Below are 24,557 nucleotides of genomic sequence, written 5' to 3'. Positions count from 1 at the left end.
AGGACATTAAAAAAGTATGTGTAGGCTATTTTCCTGCCTGTAGCACAACCCATAACCTATCCCTGCACACACCCTTGCTCTCTAACACACACACACACACACACACACACACACACCTGAAAAGAACAAGTAAAACTACTTGCTCTGACTTGTTCTTCTTCCCCTCTTCCTGTCTGCTCCTCCTTTTTCTCCTTTTTTTTGGCGGGAGGGGGATTGGGGGGTGGGGGGATGGGAGGGTGGGGAGCAAGGGGAAGAAAGTGGCAGCAGATGAACTGTGTTTCTAAAAGGGTCTCAGTGTTTAAGGCCAAAGAACAGAGAAAGAAGGATGATTTAGGCAAACAATAGTAGGCTTGAGGTAGGTCAAAGTTTCAAAAAATGATAATTGGTTTTGGAAGGTAGACATTGAGAAACTTCTAGAGGTAAGGTGCTGGTCTAGAGTCTGAAAAATAAATTTCAATGAGTTGCTATGTCCCTGCACTTTGACAATCTTGAAGTTTCTAAGAGATACCTATAATGAATTTCATTAGAACTAAATCATTTAAATGTGATAACCTTTTCACACTTGACCATGTGGGGCAGAGTTTAACAAGAATTAGACTCTCTATAACTGAATATTTGAAAGTAATATTTCTTACATAGCTGAAACTTTTGGGATAGGAATTGGTGTCTGTAGAGTTTTCTAGAATAATAGTAAGAAAGTATAACATATCCATAAAGAGGGGTCAGGAAATAATTTATAAAGTAGAAGAGATCTTTACATATGGAAAGGGAATTTTATAACTTAGCATGACCATGATAATAATGTATGTATAAAACTCCTTCTCAAAGGTATTCAGCTATTCAGCTTGCTTTGAAAGTTATGTCTAATTAATTACTGCTCCAGGGTAATGCATATTCTCTTTTCAAGTTATAGGAATCTACTACAGAGGAGCCGCAGGCTGGATGTACAAGAGCTAGAGATGTATTCTTTTTTTTTCAATCTATCTACCCATACCCTTTGTTTCTGACCTTTTTTATGATATGTTTAATCTTTAGTTTGTCATTGACACATTTGTGAAATAGTATCCTTTTGTTCATTTGGTTTCTAGGTTTTGGAATTGGAACAGAAGACTTTGGAATAATTGTAAATGAAGACTGACTACTATGAGTGTCTATTTTCATAAATTACTCCATTTCATCATTCTTCAGGAAAATTTAAATCATAAAGAAATAGTGATTGTATTTCACAGCAGGATTGGTTGATTCAATCCCCTAATTCCTTCTTAGCACAAAATATACTTTCTTTTAGAGTTCTGATTAATAATGGGAGTAAATCACTGAGGCAAATTAAGAAGACAGACATACTTGGAAACAACAGTATATTAAGGAAGTTCTTTGAAGAGATTGAAACAATTTTTTTCCCTTTCTAAATAGTTTTTTGTTGTTGTTGTTGTTGATGTTGTTGTTATCAAGATTCTTTGCAATTGAACAGTCTTAATCATCAGTTGTGAAAAGCCTGATATGGGACTTTGCACCTCTGGGTCAACAATTCAAATCTGGCCAAAACCAACACAGATTGAAAAAACAGTACTAGTGAATGGATCATAATGGTCTCAGTAGATAAGTCCATGGACTTGATCACTCTCTGCAAGCAGAAAAGGGCCATGGTGACAAATCATGCCACACCATGCATGACACTCCCTTGAATACAGTGGTATTAGATGATATCTTTGTTTATCTCAGTTGGCTCAGCATTTAATGAAAGGAAAATCATACAGTCATCATTCTTTCCCAAATCATATCCATTGATATATAACCTGATTTTGTTCAAGATAGTAAATGTTTCATATTGTGGTGAATACTCTTAGACCTGGGATCCTAAGCTTCCCTAATTGAATTTCAGGTGGTATAATTTGCTGTATTTCAGACATCTGCTATTTAAAAAAAAAAAACACTGAGGTGTTTATTTTAATGAAAATATTTATTTTAAAGCACATCATTATCTTTTCACTGAAAAACTACTTTTCCATCCATTTTCCATACTATGAATAAGAAAATAAAATGAATCTGTTCTAAAATCTTTCACTTGTTCTTCCAGTATAATACTAAAGAAAACATATGAAGCACTGAGGTCTGTTTTATGTTTTCTTTCTTTCTTATTTATTTATTTATTTTTGTGTGTGTGGGTAAAGTGAATTTCAGTGGAAAACCAGGTTAAAAATTATTTTTTTGGTGGGGGACATTAAAATGGCACAGTATTAAACTTTTGTGGTGTTATGGGGAGCAAGGTATAATAAAATGAGTGAGGCTGCCCCACTCTGCCTTCAACTGTCCCCAAAGGAAAGTTCAAGTCAAGGTGAAGGAATGTGGGAAGTATGTGATGTGATGTGTAAAATAGTTCCTCAGTAATGCTTCTCCAAAGAAATTGCCAGAGATTTGTAGCTTTTTTCATAATACCTTGGATTTTTCATCCAAATCTTTTTCTCTTTTCCTTTAAAAGAGTCATACTTTACATTTATATCTTGTTTGACAGTACATAATCTGCTTTTATGTGCATATTTTGTTTCCCCCCATGATTTACAAAATTCAGGGACCTAAGAGGTCAGTAATTTACCCCAAACCACACAGCCAAAGGGAAGCATAGACTTCAGCAATCTTTCCTCTTCCATTGGATTTTAAGTTGTGGTGTTCAAATCCAAGGCATAAATGAGTAAAGTAGCTAAATTGCTGGTGTGGGAGAGTCATGAGTCTGCAGATAATAGGAGTGGAGACAGTTGACTAATATCTGGTACAGATATACCTTCCCATATGTGTACAAATTATCAAAAATGTAGATGATTTTGTCTGGTGGAATATAATTTTATTTCAAAATTACTGGGTGTGACATTTGGTTTTATGTATTTCCTTGTAAACACATATAAAATGTAAGGTGAGAGCTCAATTTTTTTCCCTTCATAGGTAAGGGTGTCCTTATGTATCCAATGGTTGAGAGCTCCACAACTCTATTTTGGTTCCTATTAGACATATCCATATATTGCCCAATACCTGAAATATCAAAAAGAAATTCTCAAACTAGGACTATATCTCTGAACCTGCATTGCCTTTGCATCTCCCTCATTATCACCTTCTGACTGCTGCAAACAATGTGTAGGGAACAATGACCAAGGAGTTGAATAGCAAAACTTTCAGGAAAACTCTTCTATGAGAGTAGTGACACAGATGGGTATGAAAACGTTCTGGTTTCTGCAAGGAATAGCATCGTAGCCTCCAAAGAACAGGAACAAGGGTGGAAATGCTCTTGCTGGGACTTGAATAGACATTTGCATCTTCCTATCTAGAGAAGTAAATGAATAAACATTTTTCTATAATGAAAAAGATTAAAAATGGGCATTTTAGTAGATGTAGAATTTGCAATATATGATGGTCAAATTAGAAGAGTAAAATAATCATTGCTAAACTACAGGAATCCTTCTTTTCTCAAAGGTGTAAAAGTGGTGTTGTTAGGCTTAAAACCCAAGACATGTGTTCAGAATTACTTAACCATGAGGAAATAAAATCTGAACTAAGGTTATATGTGGAAGGTAGATTTGCAAAATAAGTTACTTGGTTGGAAATAAAAATAAAAAGATAAAATTATTTATATGCTCATATTGCCAAATGAGCTATTTGTATTCAGTTCACAGAACTGAAATGAACATGATTAAGGTTAAGATGTCTAGAAGTAAGGGTTGGAAATTCAACAGGGAAAACACTAAGGAAATATAAAATATGAGTGTAAGGATAGAAATCTGTTATTCTAAACAGTGATATTCCATTAACTAAATAAATAACCACTAAATTTTGATGTGATGTATTGTCTAGTTATCAGGAGAATTTAAATGGAAGTAAATAAAGAAGTGCATTTAATTTTTAAAAATATGAAGTCAATGTGAAAAACTTACATAAAAACACACTTTTAATTTTAATGAGAAATGCTGGCCCTTTACAGGAGATAAATGGCAAACATGATGTGAAACTTAACTCTGACATTTGTACTTTGTTAGTCTTCAGACCTTTTGCCCAGAAGGATGGCAGAGCTCCATGGGTCAAAGAGGCTGATAATAGGAAAAAAATGTCACAGACACCCTGTGGCCTTAAGGGCTAGTAGGCACCCAGGAACAGTAACAATCACTAACAACATTGCTCTGATGGGTTTGCTTAAAAAATTAAGTCAGCTATAATAATAATGAGAGAAGTTTGTCATTACTATTTTAACCACAAAAATTGAATTCCACTGGCCTGAGAAACGCTGAGGACTCTATATCACATACTTTTGGCAGCTGATAGCACTCTTTGACTTCTCAGGTGAATTTTTTCCCCCTGCTTGTGGTACCATTCTCAGAGATAGAGAATTTTGACTTCTGTTGATACACTGAATTTTGGCCCCACCCAATTCATATGTCAAAACCAAGGTGTCACTAGAGATGGTACCTTTAACGAAGTAATTAAAATTAAATGAGTTCATATGACTGTGTCCTTGTAAGGAGAGAAAAAGGCATCAGATATATGCACCTATAAAAAGGCCATGTGAGGACTCAGGAAGAAGGTGGTACTCTCGGGGCTGGGGATATGACTCTAGCGGTAGCGCACTCGCCTGGCATGCCTGCGGCCCAGGGTTCAATCCTCAGCACCACATACAAACAAAGATGTTGTGTCTGCTGATAACTAAAAAATAAATATTAAAATTCTCTCTCTCTCTCTCTCTCTCTCTGTCTCTCTCTTAAAAAAAAAGAAGGTGGTACTCTCTGTGCAAGCCAGGGAGAGAGATTTAAAAGAAACCGAGCCTATAGACAGACACCTTGATTGTGGACATCCAGGTTCCAGAACTATGAAAAAATAAATTTCTGTTATTTAAGTCAAACAGACTTTGGTATTTTTTAATAATCACCTTAGTAAGAAATAATACAAATTTGATGTCTATTTATCTGAAGATAAAAACAAGTAATGCTTTCCTATGTATTATGGAGACAAACTTCAAAAAAACATTTTTTAACTTATGTTGTTGATATGATTATACCATTTTGAGATAGATGAAAATGTTTAGCTTTTAATGTCCCTCTATCATTTGTATATATATATATATATATATATATATATATATATATATATATATATACACACACACATATATACACACATATTTACACATATTTACACATACAATGAACGGTACTATATGTATACACATATATAATGCTAGTAATGATGCATAGTCATGTGACTTATAGGTTGTTTCAGTATTAAAATTGTTCAGTTTGTGGAAATATTTTCATCATAAAACATTGTGAAGAGGCTGATATAGTACTGATGCATAAAGAAGCTACTTTTGACTTCTAAATAACCAATTTTAAACCTTCATGTGTTCAGAATATAGTTTTGATCATTTACCATTTGCCCTGATTACATTAGGTGAGGAAACAGAATGCTCATTGGTTTGAAATTAATGGAATTTAGGAATAACATGGGAAAATTCAAGACAAGTGACATGTATAAGTAATGAATTGATGGTTCAGAGGAGGAAAAAAAAGTTCTTTTTTCCTCTACTGTTCTAAATTCTAAACTAGGGTCACTCTAGCAAAAGAAATTAACAAAAACCTTTAAATGTATTGAATGTTCTATTTTATATGCTACAAATGCCTCCATATGAAATGATGACCTAAAGAAATGATTAAACCTGAATATTTTTATACTAGGTTTGCTGAAGAATAGAAATCCCTAAAAAAACAGGATGGAATAGAAGAGTTGTGAGCTAAGGGTAAAAAAACAGGAAAATGTAGCAAGACCTCCTATTTCAGATTCTTGTCCATGTCCCTCTGTCTTCAGAGATGAGGTCATTCCTTTGCTCTGAATCTAGTGACTAGTTTCAGTGCAGGGAACTTCAGAGTCTCTCCTGTCATTTCTCAAATTTCTTCAACTTAAAATAGTCAATATGTCAAGGTGCATAAATTTTGGGATGGCACATTCTGATGTGCATAAAATGGCAATTATGAAGGGTGCCTTAAGATTATAAACAAAGAGTCTTGTTTTAACTAGAGGGTGGGAGAAAAGACTGAAGGAGACCTTTTAGTATCAATTTGAAGCATAAAAAACATGATGTGAATAAGGTTGGAAGTTGAGATTCTAGAAGGTGGGTAACAGCACTTTCTAAACTATCAAGTGGTAGGAGCTCCTACATTAGAGTATCCAACAGAAGGGCCATGTGGCTGGAATAGAAATAATGCTAGGAGAAAGAACACTGTAAAGATGTGACCATCCTGCTATAGCAAAGGGAAGTCATCGGACAGTTGTAAGCAAGGAAAACAGTGAATCAGATTTGTATTTGAAAACATCACTTTGGCTTCATGTAGAGAGCAAGGAGAAAAGAGTTTGAGTGAATACAGCAGAAATGTTAGGGGTTTTCTGGAGTAATTCATGGGTGAGATACTTGACATTTGAGTCAGAATGTTGTAATGAATGTGGCAAAAAGTGAATAAATTTACAATATTACTTTGACAGTAGAACCAATAGGACTTTGTGTGAGAAGACACACACAAACATACATACAGTGAAGGAAACTTCTGAGAACATAGTTTCTAGAGAAACAGGAAGTACATAAAGGCGGTGTATGGAGAAGAAATTGAAAAAGTCTAAAAAATTATAGCTAAGATTTATAGATTTCTATATATATATCAGACAAGAAGCTAAGAATTTTATAATGCTATTTCATCTTTCTAGTATCCAACAAAGTATATATTTTGGTGGGGTTCTGAGAAAATATCCCTTTGGGGGCTCCTGAAATCCCCTATAATCAACAATGTTGTAAGACTTTCTCTCTTTGTCACTAGACTGTTCCATGTATTAGATAAATTCTTTAGCCTTACATTAAATGCAATCTGATTCAACTTGACTATAAAATAGCAATTGACTTTAGGCCAAAGACCATGTTTGGAATGTGAAAGCCTGATTAGTGTTTTGAATATGTAATTTAAAGGGATCACCCGTGGGTATTCTCAGAACTATAGCTTTCTCTCAGGAGCAACCCAATGCATTAAGAGGTCAATCTATATGGTTCTATATGCTGAGACCTATCTGTGGAATTGCTGTCCAGAGTAATGAGGGCCAATACTTCAGGGACCCACAGGCTGTCAGAACAGTAAGCTAGGAGATCTGTAGTCATCTTAGAGAGGCGAGAAGTTGTAGCAAAGTAATGTCATTGAGCCAAGTATTCCATTATTTTCTATGCACTCTGTCAGGAAATAATAGAATATGGCACCAAATAGATGAATACATTAATAACTCATAAAGAATAAAGACATTTATATTGCAGAAAAAAAGAAAAGGAAAAAATAACCTAATTTTTATCAGAGGAGATCTGCTTAAATAAATTTTGATGTGTCAGAGTAATGAGCAATTCTGTGGCCATTCAAACTATGGAACAATATACAGTTAGTAGAATTTTTGGAGAGGTGTCTAGAAGGAAGTCTACTGTAGGTATATCTGAAGTTTGAGCTTTTGGGTGATTTTTGCATTTTTTTCACTTAATTTTGCTCATTTATTTTTAGTGAATAATCAGAATTATGGGATGTTCATTTTTAATTGATGGCTATCAGCATAATTTGTGTGTATTTCAAAAGCACAAGTATAAGATAGGTGGTTTTCCAGGCTAATAAATATTAAGACATTAGACTATAACAAATGTTTATATTGGCTTTATTTGTCTAGGACTAGGTTCCAAATGACTGCTACGTTTCCAAAATAAATTAACCCATTAGAACTGAGGGTTCATGAAGATATGAAACATTTTTATTTTGCTTAGGCTAATCAATAATTTTTTTAAGAAAATAAGTCACTTTAGTTTTCTAAACTATATCCCTAATGATCTCCCCCCCCCAAAAAAAAAAACTAAAAGAAAGCCCATGATAGATTCACAAAGGATTTATGAGATTTAAATAAGATAATGCATATAAAATATTTAGCACAGTGCCTGTTACTTGCTAAGCATGGAATAAGTTGTTATTGATGTTCAATTACCTAAGATACATTAATAATCTCTTAGCTACTGCTTTCTAAGGAAGTCCTATGGTCATTCTAATTTTAGTGTTTGTTCCTTTGATATATATTTAGCTTTATTATTATAAAATATCTATAGTTATTGAGTCCAGGAAATAGAATTCAAGTTAGGTGAAATATAGAGGTGTTTCAAAGCATTGTTTATCATCTGCTTTTATTGTTACCATCACAATCCATTACTTTGTGATGTTGATTCTCTGAGGTTATCACTAAGAAGGCCACAGTTACAGAAATGCAAAACAGATTCTTAACTTTCAAACAGGAATCCACTCTTCTGTATTAGAAATCTAAAGTTAAAAAAAATGAAAACGATCTGACTTTACAATCCATACCCTCTTTAAAGACAATTCTAAGTGGGTAAATAGTGTAGATATACGCAAACTGGTTATACAGTGAGAGCTGTGGCAAAGAGTAAATATTAAAATATACTTGTTTTCATTATTGTCATTATGATAGAAATATTCATATAATATATTTCTTTTATTGGTTCTTATCATTCACCTAACAAATTTAAAAAAGAGGCAGAGTTACAAAAGTAAATTAAATTTGAGAAATACAATCTGAGTATAGTTGTAAATCATATTTTGGGATGAGAATATCAGTCAAGCCAGGCGGTTTAACAACAATCTTTTGTTTAAGACATATAGAAATAAAAGTGTGTGCATTATACTATAAAGCTGCAGAAATATTCAAGCATTGACTGTACTCCTGTAACTTGCTCTCAGAAGCTGATCCTATATCCTGTATCTCTGACTTATAACTGCCTGGATTAGTCTCCTTGTATTTGTGACTTCTATAAATAGATCATACAGTAGAATATGTCTACCTTTTCTTACATATTTTTCTGTGATACATGTGTATTTGATGCACTGGGATAGTTAATTACATTGCTGCATATTCACTGTGTGTTTATTCCACCATTTATTCATTCTTCCACCCCTAGCAGTGCTGCTATGTATGTTGTTGTATATGTCTTTCAGTGAACATATTTGTGCAAATATGATGGGTATATTTCTAGGAGTGGAATTATTTATAGGATATACAGAGGGTTTTTTTTTACCTTTAGGAATTGACAAATAGTTTTCAAAAATAGTTGTATCAATTTATGTCCTTTACCTGAAATGTAGGGGAGTCACAGTCACTGTGTTCTTACCAAGAATTGGTTTTATCTGATTTTTTACTATTTTGCCATTCTAAGATCACATTTTATTTTTATAGTTAGTAATTACATAAGGGCTAGTGGAATTTAATTTTTTTTAGTGTCTTTTAGAAATTTTGACCATCTTCATATCCATCATAAGTTGCAGTACCTTATAATAAATAGAGAATCACACAGAACAGTGTGCCTTAGTGAAATGGTCATTCTGTCTCATCCTTGCTTTCTCTTTCATCTCATTAAGAGTCATTTTATTCAATATTTTTATGTTTTAAAGCTATTATTTTCTATCTACAATCATTCTCACCTCAAATCTTTCATCCTCCCACTTATCTAACTGGATTCATATGGATGATATTTCTCTAACTTAAATGTATGTTGCAATGAAGTAAACTATAAGATACATAAATAGTAGGAAATGCAGATAAAAACAGAAAGTGACAATCTACAAGAGAATTTAGTATTTTCATGAAGCATTTATTAAAGAACTACCTGAGAACTAATAAACACTGATATTTCTTTGTATGAAACTGTTGAATCATTTCTATTTCCTAGAAAACCAGAGTAAATATTTGAACCCAGTAAATTTTAGCAAATATTTTATTTTAGAATAGTGTTAGATTTACAGGAAAACTGCAAAGAGTGTTCAAAGTTTCTATATTTCCCATAGTCCATTTTCCTTGTTGTTAACATCTTTTATTGGTATGGAATAATTGCCACTGTTAATGTCTCGACATTAAGACATTATTATCTAAGTAAAGCCCATGTTTTATTGAGATTTCTTATGCTTTACCTAATGTTTTCTTTTCTGTGACAGTTTTTTGGACTTTCTTTGTTTTTGACAATCTTGGCAGTTTGAGGAACATCAGTCAGTTAGGTTGTAGAATGTCCCTCTACTTCTTGGGACTTACCTGTTTTGTTTTGTTTTTTGGAGGTGGAGGAGTGGGGTAGGGGGGAGAAAATAACAAGACCACAGAGCTAAAGTGCCATTCTCATTCCATCCTATTAAAGGAACATACTGTCAGGGTGATTTACCACTGGTGATATTCAACATGGATCACGAGGCTAAGGCAGTATTTGTCAGGGCTCACACTGCCATACCTTTCCTTTCCCTTCTTTTCTGTGTTGTACTCTTTGGAAGAAAGTCGTTATGTGCAGTCTTTATGTATTCATACATAAGGAGTAAAGGACTATGTTCCAACCCATTGAGGGTGGATTACTTGGGATTTTCCTGCAAGGGAAATTTGTTTCTTCTTCTGCACTAACCTACATATTATTTACTTACTACTTATATCAGTTAGGAAGTAAGAAAATCTTTTGTATAATTTGTGTTGTAATGCAATGTGCTGCTATTTATATACTGCAAATGTTGCTCAGATCATTTCAGCTTTGGGATTTGGGGAATTCTTTTGGTTGGTTCATCATTCCCTGTGATATACTCCCATTGTGTGTGTGTGTGTGTGTGTGTGTGTGTGTGTGTGTGTTGAGTACTTCCCTACTTTCAGGCACTATAAGGACTTAGATATTTAGGTTTCATTGGTTTCTTGCTGCAGGCTTATTCCCTAGTCTTGAATCAACCATTTCATCTTTAATTGGAGAGGGTATTGGAAATATCTGAGTGTTTACCCACTTTTTAGGTAAAAGTGTCATTTATACTTTAAAAGATTACATAAAATCATTAAATTGCATTCAGAAAAGTTGTTATAAGTATGTAAAACAACCAACCAAAAAAAAAATTACCTTGAGTGTTTTCAACTGAACTAGTGTACGTTTCAGAATAAAATGGACTAATTTATTGGATTTATCATAATTAATAAGTATTTAACTTGGGCTACAATTAGTCCACTCATAGCACCGACTGATGGACTTACTAATTAAAAAGTAAATTAAGTTGAATGTAGCAAGTACTGTGAAGGGCATGAATATTTTGCTTGATAACATTCTTTTTTATCTTAATGGAACTGAAGAAATAAAATGATTATGGCACTGCACTTCTTGGCAGTTCTGTTGCCTTCAGTGTTAAACACACATCTTTTAAAGCTGAATGGATTGAGAGAGAACTTTGTGTATATTTAAAAGACCAAAGACATAAGCTAACTGTAGAATTAGCTTACTAAATAGATGCAGATTTAGAGTCTTATCACAGAAGATGGCTATACATTTTATCTATTTTTTTTGTTTATTATGAAAGGGCTCATATTTATCTATAGTGTTGGGTATACTTAGTGGGAAAAGAAATTTTAAGTAGACCTCAATAAAAATGAATGACCATTCATGACCATTGAATGCTTACCTATTTAGTAGCACTGTAGATTTTGTAACAAAAAATTAACAACAATGTGGAGCCCACCTGTATGGAGAAAATAAAATATTTTGCATCTTGTATCGTTATTTTAAGAAGAAATATTAGGGACTATTGTATTTCTAAAACATTTAGTCATTTCCTGTTTATTTTTTATTCTGACTAAAATTTTAAGTTTTACACCCTAATTAAAAAATATGACTGCAGTTCACAGTGCTACTCTTTTCTTTCTCTTTTTTGATGCTGATGACTGAACCCAGGTGCCACCTTTTTGATGCTGATGACTGAACTTCATGGGGCCACCCTCCCTGTTCACAGTCCTATTCTTCACAGCACTTTCTCAATGGACAAAAGTACTCTCTTATATCTTTTCTAATACAAGCTCTCTTGCCCCTCAACTAAAGTGAGAGTTGTATATATCCTGGCAAGAGTAGGCCCAGGTGTTTGGAGGTCCAAGTTTATACAGTTGGAGGAGCTCTCTTAAATAATGCAAAATAACTCATATAAAATTTAGCACAGAGCCTTGGAAGAAGTATGGGGCTTACACATTTAGGTTTCATGATAAATCTGTCTCTTTGTGCAGGCACACAGATGGATTATTCTACTGCCTTCCAGTTTTGATCATAATATATGAACTGGCCTCAAAAAGTGAAATCAGAACTGTTCGTGTCTTAAACACGTGGTGTTATAGTTGCAAAAGGAGAGAGCATTGTGAGACAATTGCACAGAAGTCTCTTATGGTGATGCAAGTCTTGCTGGCAGAGGCACTGACTGCCTTTGCCCAGTTATCTGTTTAAAGATATTTGTAGTGTGAGCAGCTTTAAAAGAGAGAGGTAGTATTTCCTCTAGAGCAGAAGTCAGGTTCGCTTAGAGCTTAGAAGATACCAAGTCTTTCTTCAAAGAAAAAGAGAAGGCTTGCTCTGTGCCCATCTCAAGATTCCAGTTCTCTAAGTCCAGAGTTTCCCTCCTGTAAAGCAGTTCCCATTGCACTTGCAGGTGTGAGTTAAACTCCCATCATTTACCTCTGAGGATTTTGGCACAGGGAACTTTGCAGAAGTGCTGATTGACCATTTTTGCTGTGAATAAAAATCTTTCCTCCTTGATCCAGGAGGGTTTTGTCTTTGACAGCATCCAGGAAACTTCCCAGACTCACTTGTTATCTTGCAAATAGGGTCAAATCTTAACTTCTTGGCAGTTCTTGACAGTACACTGCTGATCCCTCATTCTCCATTAAGTTGATATCTAGCAAATGATCAAATTAGTTCAAAACTGTGTAAATGTTTGATTTATGTGCAGTTCAGTTCTTTTAGCTTACCTGTATTTTTTTTCTTTTTCTTTTTACTTTTGATACTAGATTCAACTCAAGGGATGTTGTCTTTACCACTGAGCCACATTCTCAGCCTTTTTTTATTTTTTTAATTTTGAGACAGAGTTTTGCTAAGTTGCTTAAGGCCTTCCTGATTTGCTGAGGCTGGTCTCAAACTTGCAATACTCTGGCCTCCTGACTCACCGATCAGTATTCTTATATTACTTTATATTTGCCTGTACTTTATAGTTTATATGGTAATACATTTTGGTTTTAAGCAATATTTCCTCCCTTTTCGACAAATAATTATATTTCAGGCAGCGTGATCAGCTCTGAGAATCAATGATATACAAACACAAACCTAGTCCCCAGTGCCAGAGAGCTTCAAATGGAGACTGAGTGTCTCCCCAATTAGACATTTGAATTTTATAAAAGCTGACTTATGTATCATTCATTTTTGTTTCCCACTTTACCAGAAGGCCTGGAACATATTAATGGCTCTTTAAGAAACAGCTTTATTGAGCTACAGTTGATAAATAAAAAACACTACATATTTAATGAGTTCAACTTCATGAGTTTCAATATATGTAAACACCATGAAATCATCACCCCAATTTTGGTAATCAATATATCCATCACCTTGAAAATTTATTCATGTGCTTCATTATTTTATGGTACAAATGCTTAACATAAAATCTACCCTCTTATGATTTTTATATGTACACTATAGGATGTTTAACTATAGACACTATGTTTTCTAGAAGAGCTCTAGAACTTCTTGCACAACTATCTTGCATAACTGAAGCTTATACACATTGAAAGTAACTCCCTGTTTTCTCAACTCCCAACAGCTCGTGGAAATGCTTCTACTCTGAACCTGTATGTGTTTGAGTACTTTAGATTTCCTCATATATGTGGAATCTTGCAGGCTTGTCCTCCTGTGATTTGCTTCTTTCACTTCATATAATATCCTCCAGATTTATTCACATTGTCTCATGTTAATATTTTCTTTTTAAGTCCTTAATGCTTATTAGTTTCAACTAAATTTGTTTTTAAAATTAAATAATAATAATAATACTAATAAGAAGACCAATTATCTTTGTCTAATATGTATTAGACACTGTAGAAGACACTTTGCAAAAATTATATTCATGTAATCATATTGCATGACTTTGCATTAAATATTATCTCCTGGCTTTGTAGACGAGTATGTTGAGGCTTGGGACCGTTTAGTCATTTGCTCAATGCATTGATCTCCAGAAATTATAGCCTGATTTCAAATGAAGGTATCTATGTCATTGTAAGTTAGAAGGTCTTACCTACCTTCTCAGTCTACTCTAATTTGTGTCAAAATCTTCATTGCAATCTTCTGCTCTCAGAAGGTGGGCTATTTTCTGACACTTAATATAGGTTTTAAAAAGAAAGAATCAATAATTACAAGTCACTCAGTCTTTCATTATCAGTTGATATAATTCCATATCTAAAAAAATCTAAGTATCTGTAGAATAATGGTAGTGAGGAAATAGTTTATTTAAAAAAAATTCTTATCAGCAGGAATTAAGACAAATAAAAAATTGAGTGAGTGAAGTTGAGATGAAGGTATCCTAGGACTATTGTCTGAGTATATCTGAAATTTCTATAAATGATTTGGATAAGATAATTATTGATGTATTTTCTAATGAACTAGGACCTGTTTCAGAAGAGTTGAAATTATGTTCATTAATTACTGTTTTTACATAGGACATGATATACATTGAATAAAATTTGTTAGACTGATGGATAAATTAAGAAAAGTTGAAAGCAAACAATAATTAACATACTATTATGAGAAAAAAACAATAAATTTTTCTCCTATATATTATTTAGGTATCTAGACACAGAAACTGCTGAAAGAAGGACAACTAACTTGAAAAAAATGAGGAACCATTTGAAGAGAGATTAGTGCCCTCAATCATGAATGATGCTCTCAATCTAGAATGGTCTCAACTAAGAAAGGGTAGACCCAAGTCTACAGAAAAAATATTGTTAGAGCAAACATGGGTTTAGCACATGTCTGAGCTAACAAGCACAACTTGTAGATGCTTCCTGAAACTTATTTGGAGAAGTTAAACCTAGAGTAAATAGAATGAAGCAATTATTGACACAATGGATATTGTATCAATAGAGATCCAGGTGGTACCACCTTCTTTCAGGCCTTCTTCATGTTATGACTGATTTGCTTTAATCACTGGCTAGTTGATTTTTCTAACATCAGATTCTGTCATATTCTGCCTCTCCTATTTCTTTTCATTTATAACGATCAGACAAACCATTCTCAAATCCTAAAATCATATCCCTCTTCTCTTCAAAAAATATTCCTATGATATTAAGCCCACATATGACCTCATGTGAGTTCTGTAAGCTCATTCATTGTTTAGAAGCACACCCTCTTGTGGTCACAAAAATCTGCTTAGTGTTCCTGGGACATGCCTTGTCCTGCCTAAGCAGCTACACTTGCCTTATTATTTTCACCAAGAATGCCCCTTTGTCTTGTCACCATTCATAACTTACCCTTGACCCAACACAGTTTGATAAGGGTCTTAAAGAGAAAGTGCTTTTTGAACCTCATTTCATATAATTGTTGCAATTAACCTGAAAGGAAGATTATATACTGATTTTCTAAAAAGAAAAGAAAAATGCATAAGACAAGGCCTGGGAAGATTAATCAATTTCCTATAGATATGAACCCTCACTCTAACACCTACTGTTGACATATGAAAGCTGTCTAAATTGGAGTCTAAAACCTCGGCCATAGGTTATGGCTAATTCCTCCATCTTCTCAATAAACTTCCTTCATATGATCAGAGACCAACATGTAAATAATCAATTTTTAATAAAAGTTGTAATTTAAAAAAGACAGGATGTGGATACATAAAGGAAGACTTATTACTAACTAGAAGGAATAAAAAAGGATCCAGTAGAGGTTGTGATGTTTGAAGTGGGTCTTGAAGTCTTTTAGGTTCAGTAACCAATGTGATTAAGTAGCCAACATGTGAGAGAACTGTAGGGTAAAATGTGGTAAACAGGGTTGTGATAGATGTCTAGGGACAAATAGAAATTCAAATCCATGACAGACACCTTTTTTTTCAGTTTGTTTGTTTTTGTTTTTGTTTTCAATAAAGAGCCACTGAAGAAAATGGTCTAATCCATGCTTTTGGAAAATTATCCTAATGGGAAGGGTGGATTAGAGAAGATTCAGTTTGGAAGCAAAAACACACCAAAGAGGAGCCTTCTAAAGTAAGGTAATTGTGGAGACAAAACAAGAAAGACAAAGACATTTCTAAATTAGAAGTGATAGGACTTAGTACCTGAGAAGTAAAGGAGAAAGACAAATAATGATTATAATAAAATATACCAAAAGCTATTTATTTAAGTCACAGTATTCCCATGTTTTCCTTAAAGCTGCAGATACCTATGAAATATGACAGTAATCTGAAAAGAGTGGAGCATTTCAGAAGAGCCACACTCAGGTTGAAATATTAAGCTGACTTGGAAGACCAATAGGATTTCTGAGTAGCACTGAGTATACCAGTGAGTTGTAATTTCATTAAATAATGGAATCAAACTGGGTATATTGTATTTATGAGCTTCATTCATTGGTGAGTTGAGAGAAAAACAGTGATATTGTGAAGAGTGTAAACTTCAACTTCTGGTTGTAACTTTTATTAGATGTGACATTGAAATATGTCTCTCAAAGGTTTGATCTACTTAAAAGGACTTCCATGTGAAAAACAAAATCTGCTAATAGGTTTCTTTGTTTTTTTTTGCTATTCTTTTTGCATTTTGTGGAATGTTTTTTTAATTTAAATGAAAAATTGCACATCAGTCATAGTGATACTATACCTATGCCTCCTTAAGATATTTGTTTTATTATTGAATGACAATGGATCTGAAACAGCAAGGAAAACCTTTGAAGTTCTCTGGAGGAAATATAACACCAATGTCAATGGTTTTAGAATGACCTCCGCTTCCAGGATAATTCAAAATATGATTCAAATCTTGAGACTTGGCAAGTATAAGTGACAATTAGGATGAAGAGGTAGAATAGAGACAAGATTGTATCATCCCAAAGTTTTATTTGTTTGTCTGCTGCTATGGCATGACCACGTGGAAGGGAGCATACATCTCAGCAGACCAAAATCAGTCAGCTAAATAAATATCAGGCTTCCTGTGCATATGAAGCTTCTTTACATAGAAAATGCAATATATACTTCGAGCTCTCAGAGATTCTCTCACGTTATAATTTTGCAAAAGAAAATGGACCTATTAGGGAAATAAATGGAGATAACTTTTTCCCCCTTTTTCCTGTGGACTGAATAGCTTTGGAGCTTAAAGACCCACAATCTTCCTAGAATATAGATATTAAAATAGTCTGAGGGCCTTGGGGTCCTACAGAATGGAGGCAGTAAAGGTATTTTGACTGAATTTCCAGGAATGTCCCTGTATTTACTGGACGTAAGTATTTATGTTGAATGTAAGTTCAGTATGATGGTTACAGGCAAGGACTGCATGGGCCATTAGGAAGTGAAAGCCTTCTAGAAGGGCTGTTGGAGGTGAGAGTAGAACAGCAAGAACTGGAAAGTGGCAACAAAATGTTCAGCAATGCTACTGCTAAACTTGCTCCTTTGCTGATGTTCTCTGGACTACAGGGGAGCAATTATAATCAGTAAGCATAACTGCTTTTATGAATCTCTTTATAGTTTACAAAAAGATGATCACATATGCTATCTCATTATCATATTTAATGTTTTATAGTTTTCTGTGTTCTTCTTTGACAATGTCACTGGATCTTTACATCAGTCCCCCAAGAGAGGAGGCTAGAGATTTGATAAAGAAGAAAACTGAGGCTCAGATATCCTTGACTGATTTCAGTGATTTGGCAACAAAAGCAGACCAAGAACAGATTTCCAGATATCTGGGCTTGCTCATTTACACAGAGAGCACTTTTTGAAGAGGCAGAAGCAATGCCTGACCTCAAGCTATGACCACATAAAAACCGCTCAACAGGAACATTTCCTCTTGGCAGCCAAGCACAAGCAGAGGTCCAGGAAGAAATGGGAGAGGACAAGCAGTTTCTTTTTCCTCTGTGAATATGTTCCCAAATGCCACCCAGAATGATATTTGCTCATGGGAAAAAATCCTGAGATCTTAAACACAAATTTTGTGAAAACCCTAAAGCAAAAATATTATTGTTATATTACTTTGGTAGCTCAGTGGAAATCAATACGTCTATTAACTTTCACAGGTGAAAGAGACATCTACTTGAAAAAACCAAGGCTGCTTGGAAAAGTACAGGAATTGGAAAAGCCAAAAGGAAATGAACAGTAGCTATTAGTGAATCCGGGAGAAATGATAACTTTGGGGAGGACAGGAAACGTAATTGGGTGAGTGGAACATAACTGAAAAATCCCCTAGAAATCAAATCTCTGTTCTTTTAGCTGGCATCGGATTTGTGCCTTTGCTATATTTTTGTCCCTTGAGGGTTTCAGTGGCCTAATGCCCCATGACCTTCCATCCAACAAAACAGTAGTGAAACAATTTCTGTTTTTATTGAGAAGGAAGCAATAATATTCCTGACTGCTGGACTTGAGGGCATCAACCAGGACAAAAAAGTTCCACTCTGTTTCTGTGTATATGAAGGTGGGGTGAGGTCACGGTCCCCACAGTGGCTTGATTGTTCCTCGCTCCTGGGAACACTAGCTCTCAGAGAGAACATACATCCCAATGAGACTGAGGCTATCAAATAATCAATTCCAAAATGTTCTCGTCCCAACTTAAAGAAGTTCTTTCTTGTTTTTCAGAAAAAGTCTCATTTTTTTGAAAACAATTCAGTAACGTTTCAGAAACACCCAGTAACCTGAAAGGGTAGTAAGCGGCAGAAGGCAATAGCTGCTACATAGACGTTAAAGTTTATTTTCTGTAGGAGAGGGAGAGTAATACCTTCAGGCATACCCCCCCACCCCCTGTGGCAATTGGTGAAAATAAAGCAGCTGGATGGAGCAGGCCAAAGGATATAGAACTTCCAGACTCAAATCTTTGCAGTTTGCAGTCATTTTCCCTAGAGAGAAGGAACTTGACATGCTTTAGTGGCTCCTAAAGGTCTTATTATGCAACACAATAATGTTAATAAATATTGTCCTGAATCATCAAGAAAAAAATAAATCATATAATATACCATTGTGACAGGCAAGAACATGCATAGTATAATTTATTTTAAAACCACCCAAATTTTCAAACAAATCAATTCAGTCAAAACATATTTGAGGTTGAAGACATTGGATGAACTGAAAGAAAATGTTTTTTTTTCTCTTGCTTCCATGTACTGCTATTCCAGAAACAGAGATGGTAATGCATGAATAAATTTAGTAGATGACTGTAATATGTTCAATGATTAACATTTAAGAAATCCTATGACAGTTTTGGAAAGAAGATGAATTTTGAAATGTGACATCTGTAACTAATTTGTAAGGAGGTGAGATTTTGTCTGAATTATGGATGAATTATATAAAATTTCAGATGAAGAAGAAAATTTGAGTCAAGATCAATAAGAAAAACACATCTGGCAAACATGAGGAATGACAGATAGATAGCCATGGAGTTAGGGCACATGTGGGTGGAGGTGGAGGGAAAGATTGAAATATAGGTTGGGGTCATATAATGGGGAACTTTAAATGCTAGGCTAAGTAATTGGCATTTATTCTAAGCAATAGAAAGTAAATGTTTTACAACAGGGGAATGATGATACGTCTAACCATAGTGTACAGTATTGATTGGAGATGGAGACCAATAAGGTGCGCACTGCAGTGTATAGAAGAAAAGTGAAGAGGGTCAGGACTGTGGTAGCCATAAGAATACAAAGAAATCTGTGCAAGAGGTATTCTGGGCATAATTCAAATTATATAAGTACCACAAATCCCTTATAGGCCAAACAAATACAAAAACAAATTATGATACTTTTATGATGATTTAAATACACAGAACTAATTGTGTTCTGAATGAATCTTCATTGCCAGGAAGAAAAATAGGAAGATAACTCACCATTAATAAGCAATTTAAGTAACTGCATTAGATTGTGTAAATGTGTGTGTGTCTGTGTCTGTGTAGGTAGGGATGACAGGAACAAATACTAAATGGAACAAATACTAAATTAGTTAATTGCCATTATGCTTTGGGCATGTTTATTGATCTCTCTAAGTCTCAACATTGACAAACTTAAACAGAATGTTGGCAAAATCATTTTGAAAGTTGTAATTTAATACGTATATTTTTCCATTCAATAGATGAATTTTTATTAAATATTTTCTTAGAAAGTGTAGAATTAAACTATGTTCAATAGGATAATTGTCCCAATGATGATGGTGTTTAAATATGTGTGCATCTAGTATTTTAATTATCTCCTGAGTCTATAACTCAGTACAAAGGTTTATATACATTTCTAAAGTACTAAACCAGCCTAGAATTTTTTATATTCAACTTTTACTGTTCAATTTTATGGTCAGATACATCTTATGGAAAGCATTGCTTTTGAATCAATACTGTGTTTACAACGTTAATTGAATAAATAATGAAAACAATCATTAAATAAAGTAACCAGCTTAAGCAACTTATAAATAACCATTTTAAAGCTAGGGCTGTGTAATTGATTATGGCATAAAACTTTTTTTTTGCCTTTAAAAATGCTCATGGTCTCTAAAAATGTTGTAGTTCTCATAAAACAAACAAAAAATGCATGTTTATCAAAATATTTATTACTTAATTTAAGTAAAAATTTTAAGATGCAGATGATTAAATCATCCAGTCATTATTGACTCACTCTGATGGATGACCTCTTTGAAGCTAGTAGAGTTTCAGGCATTTAGGAAACTTCAATTTAATAAAAATGAAAGTATTTTTGAAAAATCTGTGTATTTTTTTAACTTTTCTTACTTTGATATCTAAAATTAATAATCCAAGAGCTTAGCCATGTAGAAACATTTCTGATTCATAGAAAATGTTTTAGCATTGTATTTTTGTTTTTATCAGGTGACAGCCAAATTAAAAGTGTGGCTAGTCATTAGGTAGAATAAACAGTGGAAGAGAAAAAAAGTCACTGTTTTTTTTTTATTTCTTACTAATTATCTCAATTTTTCTATTCTTTTTTTTTGGTTTCTCAATGATGATGCTCATATTTATGCTGGTTTCAAATCTAAAATAATCTCTTCCATATAATTGGTATAAATAGTTCCTAAATAGTCCCCAGAATGGAAACAAATTCAGTCATTTTCACATGGTACGTGATAATAAATGGCCAGAAACATCTGCATGATTGTTCAAATATTTCTCTTTTCATCCAGGTGCCTGGAATATAGTATCTCAGTTTAAAATGGAATAATTTTAAAATTTGTTAAATCTGTATAAGTGATTGAGTGTAACCATTGGGTTTTTAAAGACAAATGGTGGTAGAAATATAATTTTATTCTAAGTACTTATTTCTTTTCCCGTACACTTCCTTTTACCCTATGGCTGCTCCCTATTATGGGTCTTGTTAGCACAATTGCACTGGGAATTGGAGAAGGAATTGTCAGGATGGAAAAGAGAACAAAGGTGTCAAATTTATGCCGTTAAAACTGAAATTACCTGACTCAGCAAAGACCAGCATGTTCCACTTCCTCCCATGTGATATAAAAGACATTTGTATTTGAGGAAGGAGAAAAGAAGGTAAGATATTCTATAGCTTAGGGGCAGTTATCCTATTTCCTCTCCCTAACAACCATTTCACCAACAGGTTAAGTGTGCAGTGGAGGATAAAATTATATCTTATCTTCAAATTTGGGGATCAGAAAGATAAAATATTCTGTGTCCCACTTCTTAAACTTTGAGATGACAAACTTCAGAGGACACTTCTGTGTTGTCAAGTGTGTAAGCCACAGAATGAGAAGAGTGTTACCGAATATCAGGCAAAAGAAGATCAGAGGCAATCCTGAGTTTCCCATGGTGCAGAATGACTTAGGAAGACATTACCAGGTTCCTAGGCACAGCTCCACCAGGGATCAGATGGGGACATGACTCACAATTAGCTAGCTGCCAACAGGAATTGAGATGTGACCAAACACTAAAGAAGATGAGTTCATCCACAGCAGGCATCAGTATTAGACCCATTAGACAGAGATAATTTAGTACTTGAAGGTTGACATCCTTCCCTTACCTATGACTCAGAAGTAAATGAATAAAACTTCCAACTCTTCTTCACAAAGCTTTCTAATTTAACATCAACCCAGGAAAAGTCTTAGGAAAAATTAAAGATAACCGATGACACATATCTCTGAAATTTTCTGAATAACCCTGGTTCGATAGTAGCTAGATAATGGAGGATAAAATTAGATATTAAATTTCTTTATAGAATAAAGGAAAACATGTTCCAAATTTGTACAACCATTATTATTACCACAAATTTTGTATCTCCAATAAAATAAATGAAGACATTAAACAGAGAACATTGCATAAAACTTTTATGCAATTTGTAAACCTAAATTTATCTGTCTAAAAGTACAATCTAGGTCATATTCAGGTTGCTATTTAAACTGTACTTATGGCTTGTCTCATTCTCATCTGTAAAGCTGTGTCAATTTGGGGATAAATAAATCCCAAATCACAGGTTCAGAATGTACTGATGTTTTATAAGTATTGGACCTAGAACATGTTACCTGATTTTCCTGTATCCATGGAAAGTAAAAAAAAAAAATCAACATTTACTTTAAACAGTTGCTTTGAAATTAATATTATACAAATATCAAGTGCTTGGTAACGACTTTAAGAAACTTATAATCCAAACTTTGAGACTTGAAGCATCTATTATAGTGCCAAATTTTTGGTCCTTGACAAAAGAAGTCTCCCTAGCATAGTGTGCATAGCAAGTGCTGCTTTTTCCAATCAGTCCAGCTACTTCTTTCCCCTTCACCTCCTTCAATAGTCTACTACTACTAGCCTTTTACTTAGCTGATGCTATGTTTGAATATAGATTGTTGTCATGATACGTGACTAAACTGGTCAGGATCACTCCAAGGTAATTTGGGGACTAAATGAAGAAACAGACACAGAAAATACATTTTCTTGTGGTTCAATGACCACTTCTCAGCCACAGCTCCCATAAGGGGGGCAAGGCAGGCAAGTAAGAGAAAGAGCTCACCTTGAATTGGGGTTTCATTGGGGAGAAGCCACTCTAATGAGCCAAAGGATAGGGTTCCAGGGGATTGAGTCTAGTTTCTGATGTCTTGCTGTCAGCAGATTGACATCTTTGAAGGTAATGACCATCTCATGTGCTGTGTGATGATCAAAGGCAGATCAAGTGAAGTGGACACATACGTGCCCAGCCCAGACAGAGCAGCATCATCAGTCCAGTCCACTTTGTGCACTCAAAATGTTCACAGGTTACACACACAGCCTGTGGCTGGCTTGCCACAGTTTGTCCTCTCCGAAATTATATGTTGAAATTTAATCCCCACTAGGAAATATTAAGAGATAGGGCCAGGTAGACCTTTAAGACGTGATTATGTCTCTGTTCTCCCAGAGGGATATCCATTCACGTGATTAATAGATTAATAGATTACTTTGAAGGTAGGTTTGCTATTACATTAAAGGTAGGTTTGCTAGGTCTGTCACATGCTCTGTCTCTTGCTATGTGGTGCCCTGCACTGTCTTGGACTCTGCCAACAAAAGGCTATTGTCACATGGCATCCATTGACCTTAGACCTCATCAATGAGCCAAAACAAACCTCATTTCTTTATAACTTGCCCACTCTGTGTTTTTGTTATTAGCAACAGAAAATGTATTGGGACAGCTGATCATTCCATGAAAGACTTTCTCTTAATGATGTTGTTAAGTATGGCAATGAATCCTTTCCCCACCTAACATTTCCTGAAACAGAAATAGAATGTTAAAGTGGGGCTTCAACTTACCCAACCCATCTTATGCTATCCTATTTGATACTTATTCTTTCTTTACATAGATGGAAACAAGTCATAGCACCTTTGTAGAACACAAAGTACTTTTTAAAAATAACCAGATGCTCAAGTATGACTTCTATCCAATTTTCAAATTTTCTTTGTCAGAGGAATCTACTTATTGTTTGTATAGAGATAGTAAAGTGTAAAACAAAGAAAAATAAACTGGGGGCTGGGGATGTGGCTCAAGTGGTAATGCACTTGCCTAGCATGCGCAGGGCCCTGGATTCAATCCTCAGCACCACATAAAAATTTAAAAAAATAAAGATGTTGTGTCCACTGAAAACTGAAAAATAAATATTAAAAAATTCTCTATCTTAAAAAAAAAGAAAAATAAACTGTGTAAAACATTTCAGCTATATGCCAAGATTTTTCATCTCCTCTAAAATTGACAAAAAGCCAATAATGCTCTATGTTTAACTTTGGATAAGAAATATGATGACTTCATTACTAATGAGGCTAATCAAGTAAAATCTACTTTGATAAATAATGTTCCAGGGATCTAGTTAGAAAGCACTTGTGACCTAATGAGGGTGTGGTTTTGTTTTCTGTCTGAAAATCATCCCAAAGCCAAAGTTCTCTGCAAAACCAAAAGCAAGATTCAACAGATAATTAATGTAAGCATTATTCATTGACTTATGACAACAGATATGATTGCCCAAGAGAATCACCTGTGGCCTCACAGTATCACTGAATAATGCAATGGA

The sequence above is a fragment of the Callospermophilus lateralis genome, unplaced genomic scaffold, assembly GCF_048772815.1.
Source record: "Callospermophilus lateralis isolate mCalLat2 unplaced genomic scaffold, mCalLat2.hap1 Scaffold_83, whole genome shotgun sequence".
Classification (NCBI taxonomy): domain Eukaryota; kingdom Metazoa; phylum Chordata; class Mammalia; order Rodentia; family Sciuridae; genus Callospermophilus; species Callospermophilus lateralis.
This window is presented reverse-complemented; position numbering follows the sequence as displayed.